The sequence below is a fragment of the Dromiciops gliroides genome, chromosome 2 (genome assembly GCF_019393635.1).
Source record: "Dromiciops gliroides isolate mDroGli1 chromosome 2, mDroGli1.pri, whole genome shotgun sequence".
In the NCBI taxonomy this organism is placed as follows: domain Eukaryota; kingdom Metazoa; phylum Chordata; class Mammalia; order Microbiotheria; family Microbiotheriidae; genus Dromiciops; species Dromiciops gliroides.
In genome coordinates this window covers 329,170,559-329,193,967 of record NC_057862.1, presented here as the reverse complement: position 1 = coordinate 329,193,967, position 23,409 = coordinate 329,170,559, and the positions used below count along the sequence as shown (strand labels likewise).

The 23,409-nt window shown below is 40.1% G+C and overlaps 1 pseudogene; it reads left to right on the top strand.

Annotated features, from left to right (window-relative positions):
- Positions 1-15,192: 15,192 nt before the first annotated feature.
- Positions 15,193-15,549, top strand: LOC122744715 (annotated as a pseudogene).
- The last annotated feature ends 7,860 nt before the right edge of the window (positions 15,550-23,409 follow it).

Sequence of the window (23,409 nt, the reverse complement as noted above, 5' to 3'; positions counted from 1 at the left end):
AGGACAGTATAGGGAGAATGGGGATAAGTGCACCCCTTTTAAATCATGGAACTCCCCCATAAAACTGGTCACAATAGCACCTCTCCCTGCTGGTCCTCCCCCCCAAGAACACCTGGTACCAATTTTGACATGACGAAATGCTACCCATAGCTGGTGTTTTGAATCATTACTGATGCCTGGTGTTGTTTTCTTAGAGAAGATCTTTTTCTTGGACTTTCATATATCAGACAGATTTTGGTGAGGCCCTGGCTATTGTGACCAAATCCTGCTTTTAAAGGTAAATGGGGTGCAGTTCTTTACTTGGCAAAGGTCATCTTTTGCCCTCAAGGTGAACAACTTAAACAGACAAGACAGAGCAGGCCCTTCCTTTTGGAAGATCTAGAGAGAGCAAAATGCAAGGCTGAGTTTGGGATTGTAGGACTATCCAAAGGGAGAGTGAATCACACACCCTGTCATGTATGTCCATAGTATTGCAGGCAGAATATCCTCCCTTCTCTATTCCCCTAATAACAAGTAAACCTGAAATAAGATTCTTTCCCTGTCTCACCAATGCTCAGACCCTCCTGGATAGGATCTCTCTCTTATATAGAACAGCTATCTAGCCAGACTGGTTCAATTCATTTGAGCCTGAAGATGCCAGTACATTCTTGCCTCTGAGTCCTTGCTCCTATAGGTTTTCTATCTGAAAAAGTGTCAACAGGCTTGCTGGGAACCAGGACAAGCCTATGGGACAGTGGATTTTATCCCATAGTCCTCAGGGAAATGACTTTTCCATAGAAGATGCCAATAGGCTGTGTGCACATCCCTGTTAAGCTCATTCAACTAACTGTTCCAAGAGAAAACTCCTGGCCAATAAGCCCTGCTCTGGGTGTTCCCTCATGGGAACAGTATGTCCAATCTCTTCCTGCTTCCCTTACTCCCCCTCCCCCATCTGCTAAAGAATGTTCCTATCCTTTGGAAACATAGGAGTTCCTTCAATGTCACTAGGAAATTCCTGGACCCAGTGACTGATGTCTACCTGATTCTTGTTTCCAGAGTGTTTTTCTCCTCTGAGAGAGGTATTATTATCTCTGTGTTCCAGATGAGAAAAATGAGTCATGGATTGATTTTATGTAATGCTGTAACCATAATCAAGCCCTACATAAAAGCAGAAGTCATTAGTCGGTGTGATCCGAGGAGGCCAAAAGGAATTGAAGCTTCTGATGAATAGCTACTATATTACCATGGCCAAGTCACTTTACCTCCCACTAGCCCCCAGCAACTCTCTAACACTTCAATTCATTGCAAGTGTTGACAGTGTCATGGTCCTCCTCAAGGAGGAATGAGGGACAAACAACTGAGAAGCTGGCGATCTTCACCGGAAGAGGAGGTTTCCAATATGGGAGTTCACGACCTCCCAATGAACTCCTCACAAATCTGAATTAAAAAAAAAAAGTCCTACAGAGCCCATATACAACAATATGCAGGACTGGAACCTATTTATTAAGTGTTGGGGAGGAAGTAGATAGAACAAAAAAGGTCTAGGGTTTAGAGTATCTATCACTGGGTTAGGGCACTAGGCCCTGAAAGAAGACCACCAAACAGGAAGCAAGGGGGTGAAGACAAACTTTACCTCTGACAGCTGAGCTTTTTAGCTTACTCTCTGGTAATCACTGACTGGAATACCAACAGAATCTATCCCTTCTACCAGAAACTTCCAAACATTTAATTTGCTGGGGCTGGGCTAGGGGGTTGGGGGAATGAGAGTTGGGGGAGGGAGGGTTCCAGTTCAATTCCTGACCAACCAATACCAGGTTTAAATATAGATGAGGGTTATAAAAATGCTGCAGTCAAGGGCTCTATCAGGTGCTGGCACCTTTATTTTTTATTTATTTTTTATTTTTTGCAGGCAAGCACAATGCAGAGGGCTTTGAAAGTTGAGCCTGATCTGTCTACCCTTGAGTGTTTATCCCCAAGAGCTTTTAATGTGCTACTGGGGACCATTGTCATTTACTGAAGGATTTGTCTATTTACTATGAATGTCAAGAGACTGAGAACTTGTCTATTTACCATGAATGTCAAGAGACTGACATTCATAAAAATGAACAAATACCTTTTACCTACAGAGGCTCTGCCTTGGAGGAGGTCGTTTGGGCTAGTCACAAGCAAGCAAAGGAAGGGAAATTTCCAGGAGGATTCTTTTGTCTCCACTCAAAAGAAAAGGCAGAGGCAGAATAGGGATTGTGTTGATGGCCTTAAAGGGACTTAATAATGTTCTCAGTGCTCCTTATCTCAATCCAACACAGAGTGAGCAGCTATGGTGTGCAGAGCATTAGGCACTGTGAGGTGATACAAAAGCAGTAGGGAATAAAGTTCCTGCCCCCATGAGGTTTTCAATCTAGTAGAAAAGACAGTAGGGACATAATCCTACAGGGTGACATGCATATTCATAAAACAACATGTAAGTTGCAAAATTAGCATGGTATAAATGGAGGGCAAAGTGATCAGCTTAATTAATTGAAAAATCAGGAAAGTCTTTTCCTAGAGAAAGTGAATTTTGAGTGTGATTCTGGTACTGTATAGGTCTTCCTAGCACAGTAACTAGTATTGGATGACCTGGGCATTGTAATAGGTGCTGACACTGGGAGGATCCCTCAGGAGATAGAAAAATCAGTTGTCTCTGTGCCTTGAGCCTCATGTTACACTGGTCTGAGTTTCCATTGGGATTCACAGGGAGGGTGGGTACCTGAGAGGGATGGAAATAATGTTTCAGGCTTGCAAAATACAGAGAGGGAGGGGGAAAGCAGTGCCCTCCCTTAGTGTGTCCATAGAAAGACCCTTCTCTGTAAGTGACTCTCTCTTATCTCAAACTGTGCATCAATCAACCATGCAAATATAGAACACCAACTATGGGCCATCACTATGATAGGTCCTGGGAATATATAGGTAAAAATGAAGCCATCCCTATATTCAAGAAACATTCTATCAGGGGAGACAACAGGTATATTGAAGAGTTTATAGAGAAAAAAACCAAAACAGATGCAGGATAGTTCAATATAGGGAAGTTAGGAAGGACACTAGTAGGTGGTGGGTTAAGGAAAGGCCTTGTGGAAAAGGTTATGTGTGGGTTGTATCTTGAAGGAAATGAGGGAATTTATGAGTAAGAAGTGAGGATGAAATACATCCTAGACATGGAGAAGAGTCAATGCAAAGGCACACAAATGGGAAATGGAGTGTCATACGTGAGGAAGAGAGAGGTCTAGTTTGGCTGGACCAAAGAGTATGAAAAGGGAAGGAATGTGGGAAGATATATTGGGACCAGGATATAAGGATGTAAAAATCAAACAGAGGTGTTTTAATTTTTTTCTGGAGGCAACAGGGAACCACTAGAGGTTGAGTTGGGGAGTGATATGGTCAGAAAATCACCATGGCAGATTTGTTGAGGATAAATTGGAGTGGAATGGGAGGAAGCTTCAAGTCAGGAGACCCATAAAGGAACCACTGAACTATGTTAGGTAAGAGATAATGAAGACCTGAATCATGGCAATAGTAAGTGAGAAGAGAGGAGGAATCATTTGAGAGATAATTCAGAGGAATAAAAGACAAGATTTGGTAAATGATTGGATATATGGCTTGAGAGAGTGAGGAGTCAATGATAAAACTAAGGTTATGAATCTGGGAGACTAGAAAAATGGCTGTGCCTTTGATATAAATGGAGAAGTTTAGAAGAGGTGTGGTCCTGGGTCAGAGAAAGATAATGAGATCTGTTTCAGACATGTCGAGTTTGAGTTGGTTCTGGGACATCCACTTTGAAATGTTCAATAGGCAGCTGGTGATACGAGATTGGAGCTCAGGAGAAAACCTGGGACTGGATTTAGAGGACAGGGAGTAATCTGCATAGAGATTATGTCTGGGGACTTAAGTCCCCAAAAGATGATGAGCTCACCAAGAGAAAGAGTATAAAGTGCCTTGGCATACATACACACTTAGGGGGCACTACATGGGTGGGGAGAAATAGGCAGCAAAGGAGACTGAGAAGTGGTGAGGCAACCAGGAGAGATCCCAGAGAAGAGAGAGAATCCCAGAGAAGGAAATTAGTTATCATTGTCTAATCCAGCAAATGATTTAAGAAAGATGAGCACTAGGGGGCGGCCAGGTGGCGCAGTGGATAAAGCACCGGCCCTGGAATCAGGAGTACCTGAGTTCAAATCCGGCCTCAGACACTTGACACTCACTAGCTGTGTGACCCTGGGCAAGTCACTTAACCCCCATTCCCCCCCCCCAAAAAAAAGAAAGATGAGCACTGTATGCACTGGCAGCCTGTCCCCTATGCTGTTATATCCCATTCCCAACTGTCTTTGGTAACCCAAATGCAGTTACAAAATATATTGTATCTCTGATGGCCTTGTATCCCTCTATTGGACCATGAGCCCTTAAGGACAAGGACCATGTCTCCTCTAAATTTTGTATTTGAATGAAATATCTCCCCATGAAAGCCTTTAATACTACCCCCAAGTAGGTACCTCTGCATCTTCCTGCATGTAGTAATCTCCTATGCATTTGCTTTTACATCTTCCTTTTTATCTTCCTTTTTCTTATTTTAGCTAGGTTCCAAGTTGTTTTTTATCATTACACTATATGTTTGCTTCTTTCTTTTCTAGAGGAAGGAGCAGATTTCCTCTTCCCTCTATATTTTGCAGGACTCACAAAAAATTTTTGCACACAATGGTCCTTCCTTGGTTCGTGTGATTGCTTAAATGAATAGGAGAGTTGGAAAATGGAAGAACTGTCTATGGGGCTCCCTGCCCTGTTTTCAGTCTTGTAAGAAATCTCCTTGGTTTCCTGTAGTTTCCCAGTTTCATGGTGGGTGGGAGGCAGGGAATGGGAGTAGGGAATAAGGGGAGCCGGAGGGAAACATCCCCAATCAATTTGGTATTTTTTCTGAAGCATTTTAAAGTCACAAACAATACATGATTATTATTTTTTAATGGAAAGTTTGGTGGGAGTCTCTCAGCTGGCATCTCCTGACACCTCTGGTGCCAGCTGCCAATTAGCTGAGCTTTGTTTTGATTTGATTTAGTTACACATGGGTGGGCGCCAATTTTTATTCATTATGTTTCATATTTTATAGCTCAGTTTAGGTTTGCTGAGCTCCTGGCATTTGGAGCAACAACGGCCCGGATCCAGAGGGAGAGCCCTGAGCTGGTTTATTTTTCCTTTTTCTTTTTAACTTTGATCACCACCTTGACAGCTGCATTTCCTTTCATAGTTTTGGGCCTCATTTGTCCCTTATTGTGGGAAGGGGCTAAGAGGTTCATGCCAGAGATTTTTTTTTTGGCAAGAAAATTACATTGGATATAACATAGAGGGGAAGGTGATAGTTACACAGCCTTTTAATAGTAGTAGTAGTAGTAGTAGTAGTAGTAGTAGTAGTAGTAGTAGTAGTAGTAGTAGTAGTAGTAGTAGTAGTAGTAGTAGTAAAAGGAGCTAGTACTTATATAGCACTTTATGGCTTGCCAAATGATTAACATCAATTAACTCATTTGATCCTTATAACAACCCTACATGATAGATGATTTTATCCTGCTTTTGCAAATGAAACTGAGATTGAGCAGCATTGCTATAATAGTAGTTACTGTTAGTGGTAAGGAATATTGTTTCAGAGAGAAGCTTTCAATTATTGAAAATGCTGTGGAATTTTCCCCTTAAAAAACACAGTCTGCAGGGGCAGCTAGGTGGTGCAATGGATAGAGCACCAGCTCTAAAATAAGATCCATACTTAACTAGCACTCTGTCTACTAATTACTTATTCTTTCTGAGCATGCAGTAGGGGCTTCTGGGACCTGGGGGCGGGGTGTCAGTCCTCCTACGGTGTTAGGGAAGAATATAATAATAATAATAATTATAATTATAAACAATAATAATAACAACTAATATTTATGTGAAATTTTAAGATTTGAGAAGCACTTTACACATAGTATTTCATTGGATCTTCATGACCATCTTATAAGATAAAAGGCTATTATTATCCCCATTTACAGATGAGGAAAATGAAGCCAAGGGAGGTTAAATCAATTGCTCAGGGTCACACAGGTAGTCATTGTCTCAAATAGAATTGATCTCCGGGATTCCTGACTCCAATTTCAGTGCTCTGATAATGTGTGTGTGTGTGTGTGTGTGTGTGTGTGTGTGTGTGTGTGTGATTTGAGGGATGCCATGAGGCATCAAGTACTATCTCTCTTGGATGTCTCCTTGTATAATAAAACCAAAGCAAGTACCTTGTTCCCAGAAGACTGCTGTTAAAATGTGTACTATTTAGGAAGGGAAGGAAACCCCTGGTGGGGCAGGTAGAGAAGTAGCTTTGTCCTCTCGATTTATCCTATTAATACAGATAAGTTAATGTCACCTTGAATACTTTAGGCATCCTCAGATGAAAGGAAGGCAACTTTCTATGGGGGAAGTGCAAAAGAATCATAGAAGCAATAAGTCCTTGTTAAGTGAGGGCAGAACGAGGAAAAGTAATTCAGCTCACAACTTTTCTTATAACTGAACGATTAATTAATGAAAATCCATTGTGGGACAAGCACTGTAGTGTACTCTTGGAGTTACAAGAGAAGTATTTCACGTTATCCTCATCTTCAAGAAGCTTAAAATCTATATTGGGGGTTTAAACCTGAGTCCAGAGAAATGACTGTTTAGTCAGTTAGGAATTCTGATACACACATATGAATAAAGATCGGTTACCCACTATGATATCATTACCCTCCCTCATCTCCCTCCCCTCTAATACACACACACACACACACACACACACACACACACACCCCTTGGGCAACTCATTTAAACTCTCTGGCCTCCAGTTCTTTCATTTGTAAAATAAGTGTGCTGGCTATGAATTGATAAGCCTATGAAAAGCATTTGGAAAACTATAAAAGAGACCAAATTTGATAACAAAGGAGAACTTATATAAAGACTGGGGAAGTGCAGGGGGTAGAGAGATTTGGAAATTATTTGGAACAAAGTCTCTTATAATAACTTATACTTTTAACATTCCTAGATTTTTCTTCACCCTTATCTACATTTTAACTCTCTTTTGAACATAGCTTAGATTCTGTTTGGCATTTTTCATCCATTTGGTTTTCCTCATGTGGATCATTAGATAAAACTTTTCTTAGTAATTGTAGGTTTCATTTAGGAGACTCCTGCAATATTCTGGGATCTGATGCAATCAGCTCAATATCATCCAATAAATAGGATAATTTTACATCACCCTCCCACACACACTCCTACCCTAAAGAATCTTTCTTTTAAACTTTAAACAGGCCTCCATGACAGTGGCAAATACCTCCTTAAAGTATACATTTCTCTGTTCTGTGTCTCACTTGATAATAAGATACAGATGATTTGTCAAATAAAGCAGATGTTGTAAATAGACAATAAGCTAGGTCCAGAATTGAACAGAAGGATGAGAACAGACTGTATTTTTGTTTGTTTGTTTGTTTTAGTGAGGCAATTGGGGTTAAGTGATTTGCCCAGAGTCACACAGCTACTAAGTGTTAAGTGTCTGAGGCCGGATTTGAACTCAGGTACTCCTGACTCCAGGGCTGGTGCTCTATCCATTGCACCACCTAGCTGCCCCTGCAGACTGCGTTTTTTAAGGTGAAAATTCCACAGCATTTTCAATAATTGAAAGCTTCTCTCTGAAACAATATTCCTTACCACTAACAGTAACTACTATTATAGCAATGCTGAGTGGTAGACATCATGAAATTCTACAATGTCTGAGAAACTGAAATGGTTGGTCATTCAAAAGGTAATGGAGAAAGTTCTCCATTAGGAGGAAATGGGCTTCAGTATATTGATGGGAAATTTTGGCAATGAAGCAGCATAAAAGATACCAAAAAGCTGCAAAACCAGAAAAGAATATGGGCTAGTCATATAGCAAGAATGTAGGATAATAGATGAAAGATCCATGTGCTACAATATTTGTGCCACCCAGGTAGGTGGCACAATGCATAGAGTGCTGAGTGTGCAGTGAGAAAGACCCATCTTCCTGAGTTCAAATCTAGTCTCAGACACTTAATAGCTGTATGACACTGAGCAAGTCATCTCTGTTTGCCTTAGTTTCTTCATCTATACAATGAACTGGAGAAGGAAATGACAAGCCACTCTAGTATCTTTTCCAAGAAAATCCCAAATGGGGTCACAAAGAGTCAGACACAACTGAATGACTACAACAAATTGTCAAGGGAACTAGCAGAAGGACCCCCCAATCCAGAGGTAATTCTTATTAGAGGAATTATAGGACATAATTCATCAAACATTTGTTAGTAAATGCCTATGATGTACCAGATTCCATGCTAGGCACTGAAAATACAAAAATAAAAATCAAAGAATCCCTGCCCACAAGGAACTCACATTTTAATGGGGGTACACCATTGATAAAGATATTGTTGTGTCAAGAGCTACATAACATGGGGGGGGGCAGTTAGGTGGCAAAGTGGATAAAGTACTGGCCCTATATTCAGGAGGACCTGAGTTCAAATCTAGCATCAGATACTTGACACTTACTAGCTGTGTGACCCTGGGCAAGACACTTAACCTTCATTGCCCCACCAAAAAAGAAAAAAAAAAAGAGAGTTACATAGTATGGAAAGGTATGGATGAATTGGAATCTGCACCATTTGAGGAAGCATTCACATAGATTAGATCACAGAGCAACTGAAGTCTTATGTATAAATACTTTTTATCTAATATTTTAATAATTTAAATATGCCATCATTTTCATCCCAAACACTTGCTTCCAAAGAGGGAAAAACAACTGACAAAGTGTCACTTGTTAACCCAAGTGAAACTTCTAAATTATTAAAGAATTGCTTGTTCCACTAAATGATTTATACTTAAGTATATCTTTATAGGCCACACATTATATTATAACTGGCTTTTCATTATTCAAAGGAAAATTAACTACTTGGTGAATATTTTCAATGTGAACCAGGTTCTTCCCTTTTGCTTCATGTGTTTTCAACTATTTTCCTTCACTACAAATAGACATATGTTTAAAAGAATACAAGTCAACTTAATTTTAAATGTTTAGGAAATTCTGAGCCTCAAAACAAAAAAAAAAGAGAATTTTTTGATTACCCACACTTTGAGATTATCTATGCCACAAATTGTTTTCATTTTGGTAAAGAATTGAGAGTTGACTGCATTTTTATTTCTTTACTATCACATATTTATTATAAATAGAAATTACTTAAAAGATTACCTCTTGTAATTTAAAAAAAATCTACTAACTGTTTTATATTTACCTACAACTAGGTAAGTAACTGTTATTGATCAATGGTAAGTGAAAATGTATAAAATGAAAGTTGGGTAGAGGGCTGGTTTTGGACCTGAGTCCAAGTACTACTGTTGATTGATATATAAAAGCTGTGTGACTTTGGGCAAGTCACATAATCTCCTAGTGTCCCAGGCAATACCCTAAGACTATTAATTACAAAAGATTTGATGATTTGCATATGTGGAAGAAATTTCCACACTGCAAAGTCACTCACACCAATGAAATTATAGATCCAGATCAGCAACCCCACCCCTTCCCTACCCTACCAAAAAAAAGGGGGGGAGACACAGTGACATTTTTATGACATTAAAAGATCAAGGAAAAAAAAAACACAACAGCACCCAAAACAAAAGAAATAGTATGGTTCAATCAGCATTTATACTCCACAGTTCTTTTTTTTTTTATTTCTTGGATTTGGAGATTCTCTTCTATCATGAGTTCCCTGGAACTCTTCTGTACCACTGCATTGGTGAGAAGAATATAGTCCATCACAGTAGGTCAACACTTAATGTTGATGATACTGTGTACAATGTTCTTCTGGTTCTGCTCATCTCACTCATCATTAGCTCACGTAAGACCTTCCAGGTTTCTCTGAACTCCTCCTGCTCATCATTTGAGAACTATCTTTACATGTAACAGAAAAAATAAAATACCTTATATGTAAAAAAACAAAAACAAAAACAAAAGATCAAGAAAGCTCTCTGGTAGTTTTGACCGTCTACATCTCTTACTGTACGATATTTACTAATTCCCATAAACTACTTCTTCAAAGACCACTTTTTAACCCAGGTTAGGAGACCCAGGTCCTCTGACCTTAAGTCAGGGGACTTTGGTATGAATCCTGAATCTGCTCCTTAAGATTAACCCATGGGACCTTAGACAAGTCATTTTTCTTCCATTTCTTCAACAAAAATATTCACACATTTTTAAGTGCCTAGAGTGTGTGAAGCACAAGATTTCTATAGTGTCTTCCAGTTCTAAATCATAATATATTCTGACATAGCAGGCCTTTCAAGTCAGCCTGGTTAATGGACTTACCAGGATATCATCTGAGGCACATGACAAAATCCTCCTCTCTCCTACTCATCCTCAAATATTTCCCTTTGCACCTGCCAGAAATTCTTCCATCAGTTACTCTTTTGGATTGAAGCTGTTAATCAAATCAATCATCTGGTGAGGCAGTTCCATGGAGCCCCTTTATTAGCCAATAACAACTTATTACGAATGAGTTGATTTTATTTGGTTAATAACATAGCTTTGCCTGAGGGATTGGGACACTTAGTGGGTGAGTTCTCATCAGAGGACATTTGAAGAAAAAGCTCAGAGCCCATCTTTGTCCCTACTGGTGGGATGCCTTTCTGAACTGCATGATGAGGACCAGGCGTTTCTCGGTGTGTGGGGCGGGGGGGGGGGTACTTCCCACATGGGTGGGGAGAGAGAGAAGTACCTATGCCAGAAATGTAAGAGTATCAAAAACGAAACAACTTATTTTTATAAATTTTGCTGGGTGCCTCCCCTGACCTCACATTACTCACTTTCCTGGAGGTGATGTGGCCTAGCCTAAGTTGGCAACTAGGAATCTGACACAAGTTGCTTTGACTTCTGGTCCAGAAGACTGCCCATTAGACCATGCACTGTCCACAACTCATAGGCCAGACTTGAGACAAACACATATGTCATCACCCGACTAACCAAGAGCCCCCAACTAACGACATGGGGGCATGGACTGAACTTATTCAAGCCTATGAGTGGCTTAAAAGTTGACCTCCCAGGGGCTGGGTTTAGTTTGGATTTTGTGGCTTGATGTAATTGTTTTTCTTGAGGAACCTTGTCTTGGAGACCATCTGAGGTACTCACAGCTGCTGGGCTCACATCCACGGATGTCAGAGGAGTCAACATTCATTTTCTTTCTCCCTTCTTTTAAATGAAGGAAGTTCCATGGATGCCGGGGGACCATAGAGACTGAGAGAAATCATCAGCCACATCCAATGCTTTCTTGGTTTTGGAGGGAGGGGGTTGAAGGTGGGAGGGGCGTTCTTATTTGGTCAGAAACTTCGACTCAGATTACTGTGGTTTGGGAATTTAAAATCCTGACATTAGCAATTAAATCCTGGTATTTATATTCCTCGCAATTTCATCTTGTCATTTGTGGTTTTCTTCAAATTACAAAACAATTAAATGAAGAATTTGGCAAAGAAGTTGAACCAGATGCAATAATTTCTTGGTTGTTCCCCCCCACACACACTCTTTATTTTTAAATGGCAGCAAAAGTAATTTAAGTCTTCCAGATTCTCAGCTGTAGAGCAGCTGAACAGACATCTTGAAGAAGGCGTCTCTTTCACCAAAGAGTGTGATCAAGTATTTTATCTGCCTCCCTAAAGGGGGAAGCCCTTGAAATACAGAACTCCCTGAGAAGAATAAAAAAATACCCATTCGTATGCACACACAGTCTGGCCGCAGTCTTTGCTGCCTAGATATTGCAATTTAGTCAACGAAAAGTCACAGGTTATCATTCTGGCAGCAGAAATGCGGGCAAATATCAGTTTATAAGAACGGCCCCGCCAAAATGTAATAAAGCAGAAAGCTCATTCTTTAGCCCAAATAAAGCCCTAGTACCTGAGCAGCTTTAATTCATGTCAAATGGTAAAGCTGAATCAGTTGCAAAGAATGCTGGGAATCATAATTTCTTTTTCCAGACCCATAACATTTAAGAGAGTACATTTTTACATACACCACATGCTCTGTAGATCTATTTGTTTGGGGAGGTAAGGAACACTTTTTATTTTTTGATGGATTAAGATTTACCACCTACATCCTGCTGCTTGTTAGAAGGAGTATCAAGGCCCTGTTAACATGAGTCCCGAGCAAGAATACAATAACTTTCTGGAGCAAAAAGGAGTAAGGATTTATATACTGCCTACTATGGGCCAGGAGGCAGTGAAGTGGCTCAGTGGATAGAGCTCTTGGTCTGGGGTAAGGAACACTTGAGTTCAAATACAGGCTCAGACACTTACTAGCTGTGTGACCCTGGGTAAGTCATTTGATCCTGTTTGCCTCAGTTTCCTCATCTGTAAAATGATTTGGAGGAGGAAATGGCAAACCACGTTGGTATCTTTGTCAAGAAAACCCCATGGACAATATTGGCAAGCTGTGGTCCATGGGATCATGAAGAGTTGTATACAACTGAACAACAACAACTATGGGGGCCAGGCACTGTGTGAAGAGCTTTATAATTATTATGTCATTTGATTCTCACAACAACCCTTAGTCTTCATCTAAGTCACTGACAGATAGAACTGAATGTAATAGGACCAAGGACAAATCTTTGGAGTCTTACGTAGGAGATCTCCCTCCAAGTCAATATTGACCCATTAATGATGGTTCTTAGTGCGGATGTCTAATGAGTTATGTGCTTAGTTAAGAAAGAGAGCTAGTGTGCAAACTATAGTCTTCCTAATCTCATTTCAGTGTTAGGTGGTATTATTAAGCTCCATTTTACAGATGAAGAAATCAAGGCAACCAGAGGTTTAGTGACTTGCCCAGGATCTCACAGATAATCTGTGGCCTCTGTCAAAGGCCAGATTTGAACTCAGGTCTTCCTGACTCCAGTCCCAGCATTCTCTCCACTGTACCACTTAGCTGCCTAGGTTCCTGTGTACAATCAGTCTGAAAGACAACATGTATAGAAAGATACATGTACGTAGATATAACTATATTTATTTATAGTTATCTATATAGCACTTTTTAAACTTGATTCTATATTATCGGGGGAGTGGGAAAAGGAAAACTTTTTTTCTGTGTAATTCAGCACAGGAAATCATTATTCAGAGATTCTTTGGGTTCTCTTACAAGAAAATGCAATGTCAATATGCTATCCATGTACATATATATACATATACATATATATATATAGTAATTTATAGATATATCCATCTACCTCAATACCTCATCCAAAATAAGGCTGCAAAAATTTGACCCTAGCCTACTACAACTGGAATTCAAAGTATTATATTACATTTTACTGCAATAAAATCTAAAGAATCTCTGAATAATGATTTCCCATGCATTATGATAACATATGCTGGATTATGTAGGAAAAAGTTAACTTCCATTTTCATAACCTGTAACATAGTATCTAGTTTTAAAAAAAAAGAAAAGAAGATATTAGGTGATGGAAATACTATTTTTGCTTGATCAGTGTCATCATTCCTTGCCGAGTACTTTAGGATGTGATTCAAATCTCATCCCTTCCACAAAGCCTGCTCTAACTGGCCCACATAACAAAATGTGAGAACTACAAAAGGTCCTGGAGATTTAGTCCAATTTCTTCATTTTGGACATCAGGAAACTGAGGTTATCAAAAATTGAAGTGATTGGTCCTTAGGTCACATTATCAGATTCCATATTTGTAGAGTTGGCAAGGATCTATGACCTATCTAGCCCAACTCATACTTGACCAGGAATCCCATTCTAAACTCTGCTGACAAGTGGTCACTCAGTCTCCATGTAAGAACTTCTAGGGAATGGGAATCTAATATCTGCCCCCCAAATAGCTGTATTCACTATGTATGGAGAAAGGGCACATGGAGCTAGACCATATCTCAAAATCTATCCAACACAAACACTTCTCACTTACCTGGTAAGGCTTGAATGTCTTGTCTAATTCATACCAATTCAGTTGCTCAATCTCCAATATGGGGCTAATTTTCAAGCACTCTACACAAAAGGACAAACTTGCAAGGGTACCAGTACTCCCAGACATATGCCAATCTCCACACTGCTTCTCCTTCTCTGACCTGCTCAATTCACCATCTGAATTTACTTCCTCTATTTCTTGCACAGACTTATTCCCCATGTTCTACATTTATCACTTATTTTTTGCTATCATGATTCTTATATACTCAGGAGTTAAAGTCCAATGATACTGTAGATGATATGCCTCAATGTCTCTTAAAAAGGCCTGGGGTGGGGGGCAGAGCCAAGATGGCAGAGAAAAGGCTGTGACCCCCCCCCAAGCTCCAGGTAAACCTGTCCACTCACTCCCAAATAATTCCATAAAAAAAACCACAGAGTAGCTTAATGCACATAAAAGCAGAGTGAGACTATTTTTCAGGAAAAGATAGCAATTGCAATCACCTGTTGATCAGCTGACAGAGGAGCTCAGCACAAGGTCTGGACCCAGCCAGGAATAGACAGTGCTTCCAGAGCCACGGAGTCTTCATCGCTAGTGGCTTCTTCTGAGAAATAAGAAAAAGCTTATGTAGTAGAGAGGAAGATGGGGAAGGAGTGGGGGAGTGAGTGAGCCTAACTCTCATCAGAATTGTCTCAAAAAGGGAATAACATACACACTCAAGAGGGGATGGGGATTGGTGGGGAGAGGCAATGGAAGGAAGGGCAGATTGGGGGAGGGGGCAGTAAGAAGCAAAACACTTTCAATGAGGGATAGGATGAAGGAAGATGGATAATAGAGTAAATATCAAGGGGAGAGATTAAGATATAGGGTAATACAGTTAAGAATAGTAACTGTGAAAGAAATGATGAGCAGGATGCTATCAGAAGGATGTATGAAAATGCAAACCATCAACAGAGAGAACTGATGGTATCTGAAAACAGATTGAAGTATAATTTTATTTGTTAGCTCCTCTTTCTAGAGGTATTTTGTCTATTTTCTTTCACAACCTGACTAATGAGAAGATGTTTTGCATAACTGCACATGTATGACATATTGAATTGCTGGATTTCATAGGGAGGGATGAGGAGGGAGGGAGGAAGAAAATATAGAGCACAAAGTTTTAAAAAATCAATGTGAAGAAGATTGCACCAGGCAGTTGATTGGGAGGGGGGGCGGTGTAAGGAAACTAGATGCCGAGATGGACATGTTCCTAATGATCCAGCGCCACAAGACAACGATTTTCATAGATGCAAAGGAGTAGAGCACAGTATTTGAGCTGAAGCGCATTGTGGAAGGTATCCTCAAGAGGCCCCTGGATGAGCAGCGGCTCTATAAGGATGACCAGCTGCTGGATGACAGTAAGACCCTGGGCGAATGTGGCTTCACAAGCCAGACAGCCAGACCTCAAACACCAGCCTCTGTGGTGCTGGCCTTTTGAGTTGATGATGTATTTGAGACATTGCGTGTTGAGTCTTTCTCCAGCCCCCCAGAATTGCCAGATGTCATGAAGCCTCAAGACTCTAGAAGTGGCACCAATGAGCAAGCTGTGAAGTAAGGGCCCAAGGCCCCACCCCCTTTAGTGACCTAATACAATAAAAATGTTGGTGTCAGGCTGTTACCTCCAAAAAAAAAAATCAATGTGAAAAGTAATGATGAGGAAGAGGTGTTCAGAGAAACCTGGAAGGACTTACATGAACTGATGCTGACTGAGACGAGCAGAACCAGGAGAACATTGTATACAGTAACAGCAACAATATGTGATGAACAATGGTCATAGACTCGACTCTTTTTACCAATGCAATGGTGCAAAACAATTTCAAATAACTTCATAATAGAAAATGTTCTTAACATCCAGAAAAAAAGAACTGTCATTTATGAATGCAGATTGAACCATGCTGTTTCTACTTTTGGGTTGTTGTTTTTTTTCTTCTTTTCTGAGGTTTTTGCCTTGTGCTCTGACTCTTCTGTCACAATATGACTAATGCATAAATATGTTTAATGTGCACATATATAACCTATATTAGATTGCTTTCTGTCTTGGGGAGGAGGGAGGGAAGAGAGGGTGGGAGAAAAATTTGGAACTGAAAATCCTATGAAAACAAATGTTGAAAACTATACTTATATGTAACTGGGAAATAATAAAATACTGAACAAGGGAAAAAAAAGGCCTAGGGCAGGGCATCTAGGTGGCACAGTGGATAAAGCACTGGCCCTGGATTCAGGAGGATCTGAGTTCAAATTTGGCCTCAGACACTTGACACTTACTAGCTGTGTGACCCTGGGCAAGTCACTTCACCCTCATTGTCCTACAAAAAAACAAAAAGGCCTAGGGCAAATATGACATTTATGAGAAGATATTATCCTCCCCACCCCTTACCCTCCCACACACACATTTTCCCAGTTTTCTCAAACTAACATCAAACACAGACTTTCACATTTATTTCTTTTCCATATGAACTCCCAAGACCTGGTTCATTACTCTAAAGCTCATCACACCCTTTTTGGACTCTGACTCTGTCATCCAATATTTCAGTTGTTATTTAGTCTTTTCAGTTGTATCCAAGTCTTTGTGATCCTATTTGGGGTTTTCTTGGCAAAGTTACTGGAATGGTTTGTCATTTCCTTTTCCAGATCATTTTACAGATGAGGAAACTGAGGCAAACAGGATTAAATGACTTACCCGGAGTCACACTAGTAAGTATCTAAGGCCAGATTTGAATTCATGAAGATGAGTTTTCCTGACTCCAGGCCTACGTCACCTAGTTGCCCAATATTTTGGCCATCCCTTTTCAAGTTTCATGTCATCTGAAAGTTTGGCAGGAATGCAATATATGACTTCATATAAGTCACTGATGAATAAAATTGAGTGCCATTGGGTCAAGGAAAAATCCTTGAGTCCCTACAATGGAGACCTCCCTCCAGGGCAAAACTGATCTATTAATGACAGTTCTGAGCTGGTTGTCTAATGAGTTATGTGCTTAGCAAGAAAGAGAACTAGTGCTTGAACCCTAGACTTCCTAATCTCATGATAGTGTCAATTACAAACCCTATATGCTATATGTTCTGTTCCTCCAATTTCCCACAATATGGAATCTCTATTATTACCAGCTGGTACTTTTCATTGTATTGTTTTGTACTTACTCAGGACAGAGTGGTACAATGGAGAGAGCACTGGATTTGGATTTAAAGGACCTGGGTTCAAATCTCAGCTTTGATGCTTATTACCTGTGTGATTCAAGGCAAATTGTTGTGTGCCTTGGTTCCTATTCTGCAGAATGAAAGGGTTGGATTCAGTGACCTCTAAGGTTCCAACACCATATCAATGATAATCTGGAAATATAAAAATCCCTGATAACCATGTTGGTATCTGCAGTAGTCAAACTGGATGTGTTTTTCTTGGCATTGCCAAGCTTAAACTTTTGGCAGTCACCAAGCAGACAGCCACCAAATTAGAAACATTGGGACAAGAAATTTCACTGATGTTTTGGTCTCCACAGTACAGATCTGTAATTATTTCCTCTAAATAAAAACCAAAGTGTTTGATGGAGATGTTTAGAGACTTAAAACAACTTTCTTATAGGAAACACATGCTTATTTATTGAATGAAGGCTTATTATTATGCTAATGGGGGCACACTCACTAAGTGGAATTTGCTAATAAGTTTGCACAAAAGAAAAAAAAAATGACCAGAATGGAAGAGATACCTGAATTGTATAAGCCACCCTGAACAGATGCCAAGAGAATGAAGTCCAGCAAATGTGGCCTTAAAATGACCCCATTATACACATCAGGAAAATGTCTTTGGAGCTTTTCATGGGACCGTACAAAATTCAGCATCAGAAAACACACCAGGGATGAATTGCTGGTTTGTATTAAGTTCCTTCTCACCTAGTCCCTAGATTGGATTATACAGTTCTTTAGTTTCAGAGTCACAGCAATGGATAGAAGGGTCAGGTGAGCCTCTCTAATGATAGTCTGCCCTACACAAGATCCCCATCACTATTCCTTTCCAAGATGTTCAGCAGATGAAACAACACAAACAGTTCCCTGTTTTTCCTTTTGTCTCTACAACCTCGTCACCATTTAGTCACAAATGGGGATAGATTAGAATAGGGGCTATAAACTTCGTTTGTGTCATGGACCCCTTTGGCAGTCTGCTGCAGCCCAAGGACCCTTTCTTATGACAGTGTTTTTAAATACACAAAATAAATTATATAAGATATAAAAAGGAAACAAGTTGTACTGAAAAATACTTATCAAAATATTTTTAAATAAAAAACTCACAGACGAAAAGTTAAGAACACCTGGTTTAGAATCGACAGTGTACTTAGAGATGCTTGCTCAGATCCTTAGAAATGAAGTATTTATGAAAGCACCAGCAGTAATCAGTCTAAAGAAAATTTCTCCTTAACCTCCAGAATACAATTAAATGCTTTCAGCATTCATGACAATATGCTTCACAAAAGTTACTGATTCCCTAACATTCACATACACTTCTGAATTACAGTATGCTATTAGATTTTTGTGTGTGTGAAAGGGAGTGGCAGGAAATATCTAGAAGTGTTCCAAAGGAGGTGGATATAGAAGAGAATTCCCCTTTTCCCAACTCACTCCTTTCTTCATCTATTTTTAATAAAACTTCTAGAAGGGACTTTGCCAAGATTTTTCTCCCAGTCTCCTCCCACACCCACCTCCTGCTGTTCATACAAAGCACTTTATTTCAGCATCATTTCAGATGGGCCTCTGGAATCTACCTCAAAGCATCAGATGACTATATTTCAGGCTTTTCTTGTTGTCTCTTTTTCTTGGTGATGACAATGGTCCTAAGAGAATCAGAGGCCCAGTCATCTCTACAATAAACTTGAGGCAAACACACACTAGTTTTTCAGGCCGTGGTGGCAAGCCTTACACTATCCATTATATTACACTTCTCTACTTTTGAAAACTAGGGTACACATCCTGCAGAGAAGTGATTGGAAGGAATGAAAGACTAAAAGATCTCCCCCAAGTCCCCAGAGCTCATACTCATGCAATCCTTTCAGTGAAGACACGAAGGCTCCTGGGGACATCAATGTGAATTAAATCACTATTACCTATTTATATCTCAGGATAAATCTTCCACTAACTAACTCTATGGTCTTGGGCAAAATGGTTGCCAGACCACCGTCTTCTCTATTTCCAAAAGAGGGGATGGATTTTTTATGATTCATTATGGTTTGTTATGATTTTAATTTATTAGACTAACCTCTTAGCAGCTGATCAGCTCTGTGGAGATTTAAATTGTCCAACCTACAATAAAAGAAACTGAGGCAGAGCTCTGAGCCAATGGCACTTTATTAAAGGGTCCATGGCTCCCCTCTGATGAAATGGACCTCAGATCCTCCTCATGATCTGAGTTGCCCTTGGTCCCCAGGACTTTGTTCTCATAGGGTTAGATACCCACATATGCAAAAGAGGTAGGGTTAAATACAGAATCTCATTGGTTGATAGACCTTGCTCTTGAAGGCCAGTAATTAAGATGACCAAAGCAAGAGTCATCTTCAGTGATCAAGAAGTAATAAAATGGGCATGTTGGGCAAGAGAGAGTGGTCTGAAGGTACAAAAATAAGTTGGGTGACTTACCAAAGCATCAAGGCACCCCATGCTAATCTAGGACATGGAATTTGAGTAAAATGGGATGGAGATATCTTTGTCAGTCTTCTTGTGGTTGTACAAATGAGCTTCATAACTGGTAAACAATGAACACTACATTAAAATTTGAGGTTTATTATAAGAACCTATCCTATCTAATTATCCCTATATGATTTCTGTAAAATATCAAACTGATTAATACTGGTTAGAATAGAGTAGAGGTCCTGATAAATCATATCTGACAGGTCTGAAAGAAGGTTGTCCTCCTGCCCCGCCCCCCTGCCTTGCCCCAATCACTGAGACACAATGTGGATTCATTTCCTTTCTGAAAAGAGTTTACCAAGAGAAAGGGGGCAGCGAATATGTTTTGTCACCTCTGGGCTAAATCCACTGTCTTTTCCAAAAAGCAATCATCTACAAACATTAAAATGGCAAGCACAGTATTCTTTCTCTGAGGGAAAAGATGCATTATATAGAAGGGCAGGGAGTATATGGTATGGTACACTGTCTTGAAAGGCCAAACTTATGTTGGTTATTGCAGTGGGGAGCTCCAGGGAGGGTGAGACCACTGGAGCCCAGAATTGGGGTAGAGAAATACTGAGGAAGGATGCCTACAGAAGGAAATGGAAAGGCACAGAAGAGAAATTTCATCTACTTCACAGTTTTGATGAAGGCTGAATCAGGAGAAAGCATCCTACCAGCTTTCTTCACTAAAGGGCAAAGCAGATGTTGGATTTACCTGGCTCTTGCTATCTACACTGCTAATATATCTTTAGGACTCGTTGACCTTTCCATCAGCCCTGCAGCTGAAATTTCTCTCATGTGTTGTCCCCTCCAAAGAGTATCTGAGTCCTTTTAGAGCAAGTCTTGTCTTACTTTTTCTATCTGTATCCTCAGTAGAATGTGGTAAGTGCTTAATATATGCTTTTACATTTATTCATTTATTTCCAATTGTCATGGGGAAAATGGGGTAAGGGTTTGGGGTAGGGGTTAGGGGTTTGGGTTTGGGGGTCCTTAGGAATTCCTCTTTAAAGAATTACACCCTCTTGCACACAAAAGCAGTTAGAATAAGATAGTTTATTCTGGGGCTGAGGAAGGGAAGGGAAACCAAGAGAAATCCTTGGACTTCTCATGGGAAGAGAGGCATGGCACAAAGCATGTGGCTCTGAGATACCAATCTCCTCAAGCAGGAGACAGGCAGGTACTTTTATAGAGGACTGATGGGGGTGACCATCTGACTGTAGAAAGTTCCTTTAGTAAGGGAGGACGATCCCCCACTGGTGGTGGCTGGAGGAATTGGGTGAGGGGTGGCTGCAGATCTCCCAAGCCATCTCCTCAGGACACAAAGGAAGTAGCCACACCTAATCTTATCGCCCCAGGGTTGAGGGAGACTAGAATGAAGGGTGGGGGTCGAGGAGCTAACTCAGTCAGATCTTGTTCCATTTATTTCTCTAGGTGTGTCTGTCCTCTGGTTTAGTTCTCGAGGAGAAGATTCTTTGATGTGCCCCAGAGAACTTCTGGGGTACTCTGGGCCCATAACACTAATCATGATTGTGCGCCTTTAAATTCCCAGGGATGGAAAAAAAAATCAGTTTCAGGCAATCAATCTAATTCAGTCAATATTATTAACGCCTATTGGCCTCTTGGCAGCTGGTCAGCTCTGAAAGAAGGTAGTCTTCCCCCTCTGATCACTGAGACATAATATGGATTCATTTCCCTTCTGAAAAGAGTTTACCAAAAGAAAAGGGGCAATGAATATGTTTTGTCACCTCTGGGCTAAATATATTGTATCTTTTCCTAAAAGCAATCATCTACAAACATTAAAATGGCAAGTGCAGGGCATTGCATCACTTTTGTTTTAATCAGCTTCCATTGTCGATTCCACCCACAGACTGTATTCATTCTTCTCTGGAAAGCTCAGGAGTGGAGTTTGAATTTTCCTAAGAAATGACATCTGACTGCACAAACATGATGTTCAACAAGTTGAAGGACAAAGTCCAGTACAGGAGAGGTTCAATGAGATGAGCCCAACTCAGATAAGAAACACCAGTTGTCTTAACATTCCAGGGTCTTTCCATTAGAGTCAGACTTAATCCTTTTTTGGTTGTCTTTCCCACATAGGAATTGTAAATAAGAGCACAATAAAAGACTGTTTGTGCATCAAACTCAACATCATACTTAAATAGAGAGGCTTATTTGATAGCAGTTGATGCAAAAGTTGGCTAGCAAGTGACAATTTTTTTGGGGGGGTTGGGAGTTTAACAGAGACTGATAAAAATATAAAATTAATCTGGTAATGACAAATAATGTCATTACAGAGCTTGTTTCCATTTAAATTGTATTTTCTAATCTGACTTTTAACAACCCACAATTTTAGATTTTGAAGGTGACAGAATATAAGCAAAGCACCTAAAAGGAGAGAAAAGTCTATGATCTCTGATTCATGCTGTATTTGCCAAGGGGTCCAATGTATGAGATACTATGTAGACTAAATTGGTCAGACCTCTTCTTCCCTTTCCCCTGAGAGTTTCCATTCTGAAACAGACAACATTCACATAAATGTACCTTAAATAAACTTTAGTTCAACACAGTCAGGTAGGGAGATAGGATGCTCATTAGGTAGCATCTCAAAAGCCAAGTCATCCAGATCAAAACCAAAAAGGGAGGAGCTAGATTTCCAAGCTAAGGAACTGACATAGGATATCCTTCTGCTTTGTACCACTTTAGATGGTGACGTAAAAATTCTACTTGGTGTATATGTTACCAACCAATCCAAAGACCCATTTCTGAGTGCAAATTTTTAATTATATAAACAACATCATAGTAGTTACTTGGGGGGGGGGGAAACTATCCCCATAATTCTGGGATCCATTTCATGACAAATGACAGATGTTTATTTATGACATCAATTTATTTTTCACTTTGCAATTACATAAAAATAGTAATAACATGGCAAGTGCAATGATGTGATTGATCCACATGCTGAATTATTCATTACGCTTCAGTTGTTGACTTCACCATCAGATGTCTCCCAATGTACATTGCATAAATCATGATGAATCTTTTTGCCACAACCACTCAAAGAATCTATCTGATGCTTTGTATCAATTTATGTAAAGGCCCTGGGATTCCTGCTGTTCTCTCAACCAAGTACTAAAAGATATATACATAAGCTGCTAAAGGGAGGGGCCCTGCCAAGTAGTCAAAGGAATGGAATGAGCTAAGATTCTCTTTGGGGAAGAAGGGAAGGAGCCTTCCAACAACAGAGAATGAATTGACCATACAAATAAATGGCTTTCCAGATTCCCCATGCGATCCAATTCATGGCATCATAATCCCAGAAATACATCCAATCATGACTAAGATATCCAAAGATTGGGAGTGCCCCATTGGCTTCTCTCCAGGCTCATTAGCTCAGCTGGTTAGAACACAGGTCCTGGTGTACTTAAGCTGTTGATTTCAGCTCCACGTGGTCCAAGTGGTTTCACCATGCACCAGGACTAGAGACTACATCTCTATATCGTTCCAATTTTTTAGTATATGTGCTGCCGAAGAGAGCACAAGACTACATCTCTAAACCCAGCCTTGCCTTTATGCAGGTAGATGCTTTGGGTCCTGTGGGTGACCAGGCAAAAGGCTATGAATGCAAAACCAACCTCTATTTTAGTGCCTTTTTGAAGCACTAGAGTCGTATTCATAGGTGATAGACTGGATATTGGCTTTTTTATCTACATTTCTAGACTCTGTTACTTTCACTCTATGCCATGGTGATGTTATAAGTTCT